This window comes from Ranitomeya imitator, chromosome 4 (genome assembly GCF_032444005.1).
Source record: "Ranitomeya imitator isolate aRanImi1 chromosome 4, aRanImi1.pri, whole genome shotgun sequence".
NCBI classification, from domain to species: Eukaryota; Metazoa; Chordata; class Amphibia; order Anura; family Dendrobatidae; genus Ranitomeya; species Ranitomeya imitator.
Genome location: NC_091285.1, coordinates 44,111,457 through 44,123,735, shown reverse-complemented (window position 1 = coordinate 44,123,735; position 12,279 = coordinate 44,111,457).

Sequence of the window (12,279 nt, the reverse complement as noted above, 5' to 3'; positions counted from 1 at the left end):
GACCTGGGAATCTTTACCTCAATATTATAAATTCTCCTTTTCATATTATCACAGTCATATTTATTGGTCATCCTGTTGTCAGACCAATGTCTGGTGTCTACACGCCAGCATGGATAGAGACTACAGGCTGCCCTAAAACTACTCTATTAGAAGGAATCCCCCCAATGACATCATGGCAACCACCTGGGACCATAACATCTGCTGCCAGACAAGCCCGACCCATGGGCCTTATGTATTAAATCTGTCTAGCAGAAGAGCAGGCCTCGTTGTCCATGGCAACCAATGGGAACACTGCTTTTATTTTCTAAACTGCTCTGGGCAAATCAAAGCTTCACTGTGATTGGTTACAGAACACAACAAATGACTAAATGTCCTCTCACGCTAAGGGACACGGACAGATTAGTCCTGGGAGTAATCTTAATGGCATGTGCTGATATAACAAAGATTGAATTAATGTTCCACTTTAAACATTAATATGGCGGGAGGGGTTAAACTAAATGTAATTTCTAAAATATAACACGAAAAGTAATCGGGGCAAATTTATTTACACCAGAAGATGACATGGCTCCCCAAACCATCACTGATTGTGGAAACTTCACACTAGACCTCAAGCAGCTTGGATTGTGGCCTCTCCACTCTTCCTCCAGACTCTGCGACCTTGATTTCCAAGGTCTAGTGTGAAGTTTCCACAATCAGTGATGGTTTGGGGAGCCATGTCATCTGCTGGTGTAGGTCCACTGTGTTTTTATCAAGACCAAAGTCAGTGCAGCCGTCTACCGGGAAATTTTAGAGCACTTCATGCTTCCCTCTGTCCACAACATTTTTGGAGATGTAAATTTCATTCTCCATCAGGACTTGGCCCCTGTCCACACTGTCAAAAGTACCAATACCTGGTTTACAAACAACAGTATCACTGTGCCTGATTGGCCAGCAAACTCGCCTGACCTTAACCCCATAGAGAATCTGTGGGGTATTGTCAAGAGGAAGATGAGACACCAGACCCAACAATGCAGGAGAGCTGAAGACTGCTATCAAAGCAACCTGGGCTTCCATAACCCCTCAGCAGTGCCACAGACTGATCTCATCCATGCCACGCCGCATTGATGCAGTAATTGATTCAAAAGGAGCCCCGACCAAGTATTGAGGGCGTTTACTGAACATACATTTCAGTAGGCCAACATTTCAGATTTTAAAATCATTTTTCATTTTTCAAGCTGGTGTTATAAAGTATTCTAATTTACTGATGTAATGACTTTTGGGTTTTCCTTGGCTGTAAGCCATAATCATCAACATTAACAGAAATAAATACTTGAAATACATCACTCTTTGTAATGACTCCATATAATATGAGTTTCACTTTCTGCATTGAAGAACTGAAATGAACTCTTTGATGATATTCTGATTTTGTGAGAAGCACTTGTATGTTCCTAAATTAAAGTCTATGGCCGCATTGGAGAATAAGCCGGAATCCTGTTTTCAGGGCTTCAGACAGAAGCCATGACAGAGCTACTGACTGTAGGCTAAATCTTGAACATATCCTTAAATAATTTAAGCACCACTCCAGCGGGGGTTTTTAGGGCAGTGCTGGAGTGGTGCTTCTAATCTAAGGTCTCTGACCCTAGTATCATAATTACCAGTCGCCGTCTTCACCTTCGATCAGTCCTGCTTCGATTGGTTTTCAGAAGGTTGTGACCTGTCGGATCGCTCCAGGGTCACAAGATGGTGCCGCGGGGCCCAAGCAGTGCTGTTAAAAGGTGAAGACTAGGGTCAGGGAACTTACACTGGCACTAAAAAAAAAACAAAAAACACAGGAGTAGTGTTTTAATGTTTATTAATGTACCCCAAATTAGGCAGTGGATTTAGGATATGATGACAAGAATCAAAATATCCATTAAGATCTGCATCGGACTGCAGTAGCAGCAAAGAGGATGAAATATTTTCCATTCAAAATGGTCAGATTTTTAAATTCATGGCACTTTCGTTTCATTGTATGTTGCAGATTTTCTCATTACAGAAGTTAAAATACACAACAAAATCAAAATATTCTGTGGATTTCCTGCTCTTCCACGGACATATGCATAAAATATTTCTTTTTCTGCAAAGCTGACAGATGGATATTGGTACCAAAATCCCCAAAACTTGGTTCAACATTGCTTCTGGCATAATTCCCTGCAAAATTCTGCTGATTTGCAATTTCCCTGCAGTGCCCCCTCTGGTGAAAAAAAAAAAAAAAAAGCTTTTTTTTAAAACAATAGACTGTATGGTCTTATTCAGACATCCACGTATGTCTTCTATCTGTGATTTTCACAGAACATGTACCCATAATAATCTTTGGAGCTATTCATATGTCAGTGTTTTTACACGTGCCGTGTGTCCATAAAAAAAAAAAATCTGAGACATGTCAGTACGATCCCCATCATCATCATCAAAATTACTCGCATGAGTCTATGGGTTCTGGAAAATGTCCAATCTGTGTGCTGCCATGATTATTGTTGTAATGAATCTTGGCAATTTATTTTTTCATACAAATTACAATTACGCACCAAATACTGTTGAAACACAGCTGAAAAATACTGATGAAATGCGGACTGTTTTTGAACACATAAATGAGGCTTACTGCACTTTCTTGGTCCCAAGAGAGGCTCTTTGTAGCTAGTGAAACGCAGGACTCCTCTAGAATAAGTGATAAACTAACATGGAATGAAAGGGTTAATCCTGCGCCGCCAGTGGATCAAGGATGAGCGATAATTGATATCCAGAAATGCGGGTTGTCAACGCGTTTCGAAGTTCACAACTTCTTCATCGGGACAAACCACAATGGCCGGGGTCACACTTGCGAGTGCAATGCGAGAAACTCGCGCATCAATACTCGGCACTGCCGCCAGCACTCAGGGCCGGAGCATGCGGCTGCATTGCAATACTGTACACGCAGCCGCATGCTCTGGTCCCGAGTGCCAGGTATTGATGCGAGCTTTTCGCATTGCACTTGTTAGGCTACTTTCACACTAGCGTTTTTTGCAATACGTCGCTTACGGCAAAAAACGCATCCTGCAAAGTTGTTTGCAGGATGCGTTTTTGCCCCATAGATTAACATTAGCGGCGCATTGCCACACGTCGCAACCGCCTTGCGACGGTTGCGCCGTGTTGTGGCAGACCGCCGGGAGCAAAAAACGTTAAATGTAACATTTTTTGCTGCCGACGGACCGCTTTTTCCGACCGCGCATGCGCGGCCGGAACTCCGCCCCACCTCCCCGCACCTCACAATGGGGCAGCGGATGTGCCGGAGAAATGCATCCGCTGCACCCGTTGTGCAGCGCATCAAACGCTAGCATCGGAATCTCGGCCCGACGCATTGCGACGGGGAGATTCCGACGCTAGTCTGAAAGTAGCCTGTGTGTGACCCCAGCCAATGTCTATGAAATTCAAGGGAAAAGAAAGCGGTCACTAGGGAGCGCTGTGAGGGTCACAGTTACAATTGGAAGCAAAAGGTCCACCGCAGCTCCAGCCATTAACCTTCTAGGAGGATACAAAATGCAGTAAATAGTAATAACGGTCCTAGGAGCACTGGAAATGAGACCAAAACAAGGATTTTAGTGTTGAACCACAACGCGTTTCAACGGTTAAACCATCTTCATCAGGTGGAACTTCCACCTGATGAAGACGGTTTAACCGTTGAAACGCGTTGTGGTTCAAAACTAAAATCTTTGTTTTGGTCCCAGCCAATGTCTGACATTGACATCTCTCGTCCTTCATCCACTGGTGGCTCAGCATTAACCCTTTGATTCTATTGTAGTTTATATCGATTTGTGGGTCTGCATCAGCCTTAAAGGGTTTTTCCCCGCAAACAAAAGTTGATTTCAATCCATAGATCTTGGAATAATAATAACCTCTATAAATGAATGTGTTTAAATTAAATGTTCCTGTGATGAGATAATCTTATAAATGTGTCCCTGCTGTGTACTGTGTAACGGCTGTGTCTGACTGTGCAGGGACATGGACTGATCATTCCACAGCTCCTGGGGGGCGGGGGAGAAAAAGCGAATACACAGACAGGACAGCACAGGATCACAAATAATTCTTTTTGTGAGGTAAAACCTTTCCCTGTCTGTTTTTAAAAAATGTTTTAGTTCAAAGAAAGAATCAGCTGTGACCCTGTGCTGTCTGTATACCCTCTCCCTGCCCAGGAGCTGTGGTATGATCAGTCCATGTCCCTGCACGGTCAGACACGGCCATTACACAGTGCACAGCAGGTATGCGATTATCTCAGCACAGGAACATTTTATTTAATCACACCCAATTGTGGAAATTTTTATTATTCCAAGATCTATTGATTAAAATTAACTTTTATTCATAGGAAAACCCCTTTAAGCCAACAGTATTTGTGGTTGTGGTCGCACAACCATACCAGGTGAGTACCATTGCCTTTGGTCACCCCACTATTACTCGGGAAAAAAAAACCTATTTTTTATTATTTCAGTTATATTCGCCTTTATGTTAGGTTAGACATCTTTTACCAGACCCTAAATAATGAAGGAATTTTGCTAAACAGAATAAGGAAACTGAGCATTCCGTCAAGGCATGTCGCCAGACGTCAACTTATTCTACTGCTTGTTTGGAAGCTCGCACCGGATGTCTCATCCTACGCTCTTCCGATAGCCATTAACCACAAGACACAAACCAACAGGAAGCCATCGCTCATTACCTCTTCCCTTTATTTTCTTGTTTGTCGTCTCACTCGCTATGTTTGGGGCAATGTTAATATTTTTCTTTTTTTTACAGTATATTCACCATTGTAAGGAAACAAAACTCAGATTGCGTCAAACCTAAATATTATGTTCCTGGAATGTCTTCCTATCTCTCAAGTGTCAAACAACTGCTATTCTTGGCCTTCTTAGATGTAAATGTTATTTTCTGTTTGTTTTGGTTTCTCAAATTCACATATACAGCACATAACAAAAAATCCTCAGAGGGTCGGTATGGATGAATTGAGAATATTTAAAAAAAAAAAAAAAACAACTATATCACTAATGTGAATGACAGAGTAGAGGTAGAGTAGATCCACATAAACTCTTAGGGTTTTCCGGCTTCAGGTCAAGCGTGAAGTCTCTGCCACCAAACCAATGGGTTTTTCAAGAGAAAACGACTTCAAGAAATGCTTGTGGTTTTTTTTCTGCATACTCTCTTTGCACATTTTTCCTCCATCTTCAAATTTCTTTGTAGCGTCTTTTAGTGAGATTTGTAGGTGTTTTTTTCAGCTCGTTAAGCATTAAAGGCTAAGTACAAGTTTTCTTTACTCCAAAAACACTCTAAAAACCCCAGATGTATCCTGAAAGTCTTTTTAGCCTTCTCATTGACTTTTATGTTGGGTGTATTCAGCATCTTCTAAGCTGAAAATGCCAGAAAAATGGTCGGATCTCTTATGTTATCCTCTTGGCATTTTTGAAGCTTAAAAGCTTGAACACAAGTGATGAGCGAACGTGCTCGCCACTACTCGGCACTTGCTCTACGTCAATCAGGGTTGCCCAAAAGTGGACAGCTCCTGCACCTCCTCCTCTTCAGCCTCCATCTCTGAAATCAACACATCAGTCAGGAGCTGGAAGCACTGCAGCACTGCCTCAGCTAAGCGGCAACAGGCTGTGCAAAGCTAATCTGCATAGGTGACAAACCGCACAATGCTGAAGAGTTGTGGATCGCGCTTAAAAAGCAGTCAGATATTTGGGTGATACCGCTGAACCTACAGCCAGGCATGGTCATGTGTGACAATGGCCGAAACCTGGTGGTGGCTCTGAGGCAAGGTGAGCTAACCCACATACCTTGTCTGGCCCATGTGCTTAACCTCGTGGTTCAACATTTTCTGAAAAGCTACCTGGAGCTGCCGGATCTGCTAGTGAAAGCACACCGTCTGTCTGCCCATTTTAGAAAGTCAGCTACAGCTTCAGCCACCCTTGCCGCGCTTCAGCAGCGTTTGCAGCTTCAGGCTCACCGACTGGTGTGTGATGTCCCCACGCGTTGGAACTCAACACTGCATACGTTGGAAAGGATTTGTGAGCAGAAGAGGGCAGTTGTTGACTACCAACATCAACAAGCTCATCGATATTCAGTTCAGTCTCCACACATAAGACCTCAGGAGTGGACATGGATGTCAGACATACTGTATGTACCATCCTACAAAACTTTGAGGACTACACCAAGATGGTGAGCAGCGATGATGCCATAATTAGCATCACCATCCCGCTTCTCATCATTCTGAAAACCTCTCTGCTCACAATTAAAGAGGATGCATTGCAGGCAGAGCACGAGGACATGGATCAAGGAACCATACAGGGGGATTACACTCAGCCCAGCCTCATGTCTTCCCAACGTGGATTGGTAGGCAATGAGAAGGAGGAAGAACAGGAGCTACTTTAATGCGCTATAGATGGTACTACAAGCACAGCTGTCATACCGTTTGTTCAGCAGGGATGGCCTGAGGACAGGGAGGAAGAGGAGGACAGCATGGTTAGTCATCCTGTTGGTGAGGACACGGAAATCTTGCTGGTAGCAGTCTGGCACGCATGGCTGACTTTATGTTGCGCTGCGTTTCACGTGACCCTCGCATTATAAAAATTTTTGGTGACACTCATTACTGGTTGGTGACACTTCTAGACTCACATTACAAGGATAACTTTCAATCTCTTCTGCCAGAGGCAGAGAGGTGAACTAAAATCTTGCAGTACCAGAGGGCCCTTGTAGCGAGATTACTTAGAAAATTCTCATGTGAGAAGTACAACAAGGGGAACAATGGCAAAGTTCTGGGACAGTTTTCTCAGACCCTCCCATCGTGCCGGCACAGAGGCAAGAGGTGCTGTCACAAGAAGTGCAATGTTTGGGAAGATGCTGAAGGAGTACCCTGCAGATCATACAAATGTCCTCCGTGATTCCTCTGTGCCTTTTAATTATTTGGTATCCAAGCTGGACACGTGGCATAAACTAGTTTTTTATGCCTTGGAGGTCCTGGTCTGCCCTGCTGCTAGCGTTCTGTCTGAGCGGGTTTTCAGTGCCGCTGGTGGAATTATAACAGATAAGCGCATCCGCCCATCAACTGAAAATGCTGACAGGCTGACTCTTATAAAAATGAACAAGGGCTGGATTGGGCAATACTTCTGTACACCACCAAGTGAAAACAGCGAAACATAACCTCTAAAACATTCTGTTTTTTGGGGTGGTGTATTCTCATGCACCTCTTCACAAACACACATGGGTATACGCTTCCAGATTTGGTCTGTTTGTTGTTATCCTCCTCCTTATCCTCATCATCCACAACCAGTAGAACACCAGTGTGAACGGATTCCGTGATGCCAAAGTCACAAATTTTTTTGTGCAAGGGTGTTTTTATGATGCCTGTTACTAATTGGAAACCAAAACAAATGTTACTCCCACAGGGAGAAATGTCATAAAAAAGAGATATACTGTATGTCTATTATTCCCATTTATTCTTATATTTTCCATTTTCCCTATCTCTGGACAGTCTTCTAATGATGTAGTGTATACCTTTACAATAGAAAATTATTTAAAGACTTTTATGTTATATTTTTATTTATAGCCCTGTCTCTGAGCTGTTGCTAGGGACAAACATATCTCGTTGGACACATTCTGGCTTCAAATCTATGAACCTGTGTTCGCCCCTCACTTTTATTGTTTAGTTTCATCTGTGGATTCACATCCTTTATTTCTTTGTTTGATTTCATTATGATTTATCTTTATGTCTCCTCATTCTCCACCACTAGATCACCAGGCTTAATGTCTTCTGTGCCGCTACAGGCAATCTAAGTTTTGGCATGGGTGTCTATGATGCCCATAGTATATTTTTAAAAAATGCATCCCCCTTAGGGAAATGTTTGTCAGCCCATGCACTGCGTGTATGGGCATTACAAGTCTAGGAGACACACTCCTTTACATTGGGCCTAGTTTTTAATAAGGCCTTTAACAATGTCTCCTCATTCTCCACCACTAGATCAACACGCTGAATGTGTTCTGTGCTGCTATAGGCAGTCAGTTTTTTGGAAAGGGTGTCTATGATCCCCATTAAATATTTTTTAAAAAATGTACCCCCCATGGGGAAATGTTTGTCAGCCCATACACTTAGTGTATGGGCATTACAAGTCTAGGAGACCCACTCCTTTAAATTGGGCCTAGTTTTTAATGAGGCCTTTCTCCACCTCTCATCATTTTCCACCACTAGATCACCAGGGTTCACGTGATCCGTGCTGCTACAGACAGTCAATTTTTTGGCAAGGGTGTCTATAATCCCCATTAAATATTTTTTTTTAAATTTACCCCCCATGGGGAAATGTTTGTCAGCCCATGCACTTAGTGTATGGGCATTACCAGTCTAGGAGACCCGCTCCTTTGTAATGGGACAGTTTTTTCTATGAGGCCCTCCTCCATGTTTCTTCCAAGGGGGGATTGGGGTGCGTGCAAATTTGGGTCAAGGCGGACCGGAAACTGTATGGCAGGACCAACTGAAGAATGTGAAGTGGGTTTTCCTGTCGCCATCCAGTACATGGGTTCAAAGGCTTATTGGGGTGTGTTACGTGTTACGGAACCACTCAGCACCCAGAATATGTTGTGCAGTTATATGTATGTATAATAGGTTCCATGTGAGATGCATGTCCCTAATGCATCAGCCCACACGCTGCGCCCCTGGGCAGAGGGGACACGATATTCCCCTTTTGTCCGCCCCCCACCTTTGTAATTCCCACAGTAAATATCGGCAGGCTCCGGCCACCTGCGGCTATTGTAATGTATGTCTGGCCTGCCGCTTTTCTATTGGTCTGCCCTCTGTATCTGTATGATATATTCTGTGTCCTGTGAGTAAAGGGTTGTCAGACTGGAAATACGTGGAGAAGCAGTGATCTTTTACAAGCGCCCATGTAACCAAGCAATTCCAGCCAGCGTCCTTCATTCAGACTCCAGCCAAAGCAGAGTGGACCTCCTGAAACACGGGGTGGTACTGAAAGAGGTACCCCAGCTTGGTAGACCCCGTTACAGGGTGCATATGACTTGGTAGCAGGGCAGGCCTTGCAGTTAATATATAAGAAATCAGTATGGTAGGACCAACTGAACAATGTGAAGTGGGTTTTCCTGTGGCCATCCAGTACCTGGGTTCAAATGCTTATTGGGGTGCATATGACTTGGTAGCAGGGCAGGCCTTGCAGTCAATATATAAGAAAACAGTATGGTAGGACCAACTGAACAATGTGAAGTGGGTTTTCCTGTGGCCATCCAGTACCTGGGTTCAAAGGATTCTTGGGGTGCATATGACTTGATAGCAGGGCAGGCCTTGCATTCAATGCAACATTTTTTCAGGAAGCCCTCCTGTACCTCTCGTGAAAGGGGTATTGGGGTGCATCGTAATTCTTGGCAGCCCAGCCACTCACTGCATAGGCAATAACAGCATAGGAGACTGTTTAATAATGGCTCTTTAAGAAGATTAATGCTGCCTGATGCCCCTCTAAAAGTAGGCTTTGTGACTTTAGGAGTCCCTTCTTCATAAATGAAACAAGATGTATCTGCTTATGTGTCACACACCACATGGCCAGCTATGGTTGTTATATGTCACAATGACATTTCTCAGTGAATGCATTTGTATTGGTTGAAAACAATGTTAAAGTTGAAAAACACATAAAAAATGCTGCGTGTGAACATAGCCCAAGTGGTGGAGGAACATTTTGGTCTGGGGTAAATTATTTTGCCTTATATACAAGTCATTAGCCTGGAAAGGATGTACCTTAACATATTTCCCAGCAAAATCCATTTTGGTTACTTTATTGTATGTTTTTTGGTGCACCTGTAAAAATGGCGTGAAACTCTGACAGCATTGCTTACAGCTGTGACCTAGGAGCCAGGAATGCTTCCAGGGGCGATCCCCATGATGTTCCTGTGTCATTTGAGCAGTGTTTCCATCATCTTCAGACATTTTTAGACCTTAAAATGACCCCCGGGGGGATCGTGGTAAAAATACTTGGGTCTCCCATAGCCTTACATTGGGCTCGTTGCTCGGGTCGAGTACCTGAGTATTCCAATTTGCTCGACCTGAGCTACGAGAACCCGAGCATTTTAGTGCTCGCTCATTACTAGTATCTACCCATCAGATAATGATTAACTAATGTACGGATAGCCCCTTATACTTTTGTGATCACGCCTTTAAAGTGAACCCCTCATAAACAAGAATATTTTTGGCTGCCTTCAGCCACCACTAGGGAGCGCTTACCGCATACCGTACCAACTGTCTGATAGGAAACACAGGATTTTGAGCTTTCTATTGGACACCTATAATTAAATATTCCAAAATTTATGAGCACAAAACTAAAACCATCATGGTATCAAATAGTGAACAGTCCCTTTGCAGAAAAAGCAGATCTGTCACCAGATTTATCAAAACAAACTAAATACTCTACTAAATAGCTCTTTTAGACCTGATGAGCCTGGAGTATCTAGTCTTAGATTGGCCATATAATCCTGACATACAAATGACCACTTTATTATTAGTCAGGGAAACTATCAAAAAAGAGTGTACAACTCTTACGGCATGGATTTTAAAAGTAAGTACACCCACCTCATCAGATCCAAGTGATCTGTTTACTAATGTAGGCAGTTGATATTGCGAAATTAGTTGAACCAAAATAGTTAGCAAATACTTTCCTGTTATATCCAGTGCCAGTTCAAAGTGGTCACTGGCCGTTCCTGCCGGCGATTCAGCTGCTCCATGTCAATAGAGCAGCTTTTCTTCTTTTGGGCTGTTCTGTCGACAGGGTGTGACTGCCGAAGTCATGCTGTTTGACATCCGGCTGTCCACTGCATAACTGCAGGAAGCTGGCTGTCAATCAGCATGATGGTGGCAGTCACACCCTGCTGACAGAGCAGCCTGAAAGAAGAAAAGCTGCTCTATTGACATGGAGCAGCTGAATCGCCGGCAGGAATGGCCAGTGACTGCTCTGAGCAGGCGCTGGATACAACAGGCAAGTTTTTGATAGCTATTTAGTTTTTTGGCTAATAGTAACAAAATAATTTAGTCCTAAATAAACTCTTCAATAGCTTCAATTGTGCTGTGAAAAACTGATGTACACACTTGGCAGGGAGGGTGGGGAGATGAAGCTGCAGGCACTCTGCAATCTATGTACTGTGACAGAGAGAACAGCAGCTGGAAGACAACTGAGCAAATATAAGACAAGGGAAAAGGGTAGAAAAAAATGTAGGTAAGAAATAGATGCATTTTCATGAGGTTTAGACATGGCTGTCATGAGCAGCTCCTCAATTTCTCGATGATCTTGGATGTCCTAACCATAAGGACCAAATACAGGGGAATTTCCCTTTATTTTGTAAGCGCTATTGTAGATGAGCGTTCCCAGGGAAAGCAGATTCCAACCTGAAAAGTTATTCCGTGAGTTTTGAAGTGCAGTTTCTTCATGAAGGAAACAACGACCATAAAGACACAACGTCATTAACGTTTCCTATCTGCTGAGCTGTCAGTGACGCGCCTCACCACGCTGCACAGACTCTCTGCCAGCAATGCCTCGCTGATATCAGGCATGTCCTCTGACTATAGGAAGCGCTCGGTGGTTGGGAGTGCACAGATATCACTCACCGCCAATTACTCACAGAACATTGAGCCAATGTACATGAATGATTGGCCTATGAAAACTTCCTGAACATCAAAATACTAATTAATTAAATGTCTCAGGCCCTCGCCTGCGTGTTAAATCATTTTCCACTACAAGGTAGAGTTTTATTATTTTTATTGAATTGAACACAGTTCATATAAGGCAACAATGTAAAGGTACAAAAAACCTAGAAAACTAAGCTAAACGTCGATAAATAACATAAATAAAGAAAGAATATCACGAGTCTAACATATGTCCTCAGCCCGGGATGTTGAATGGTCTGGATTTGGCTCAACAGAAAGAATAGTATGGCACGGAGAGAAAGCCATTGACTTTTTCGGTGATGATTAGTGGTTAGCTGTAGTTCACTAAGAGCTATGGTAATTAGTAACTTATGGTAATGAAGACCTGATATAGTGCATGTAGATCAGTGATGGGAGGCCACATGGAGCTCTCAAGTGCCTGGTGTGATGCCTCCAATGGAAGGGAGGTGCATATGGCACATACGTGCCCATTTATGCAAGCATTGCTTCTCTCTGCTATGGTGGCATTGTGGTATATTCACCATTTCCAAGGAAAGTTGTGTTTGCTATTATGTGTGTTTTATAATTCTTTTTAAATATACAGCTGTGTGAAA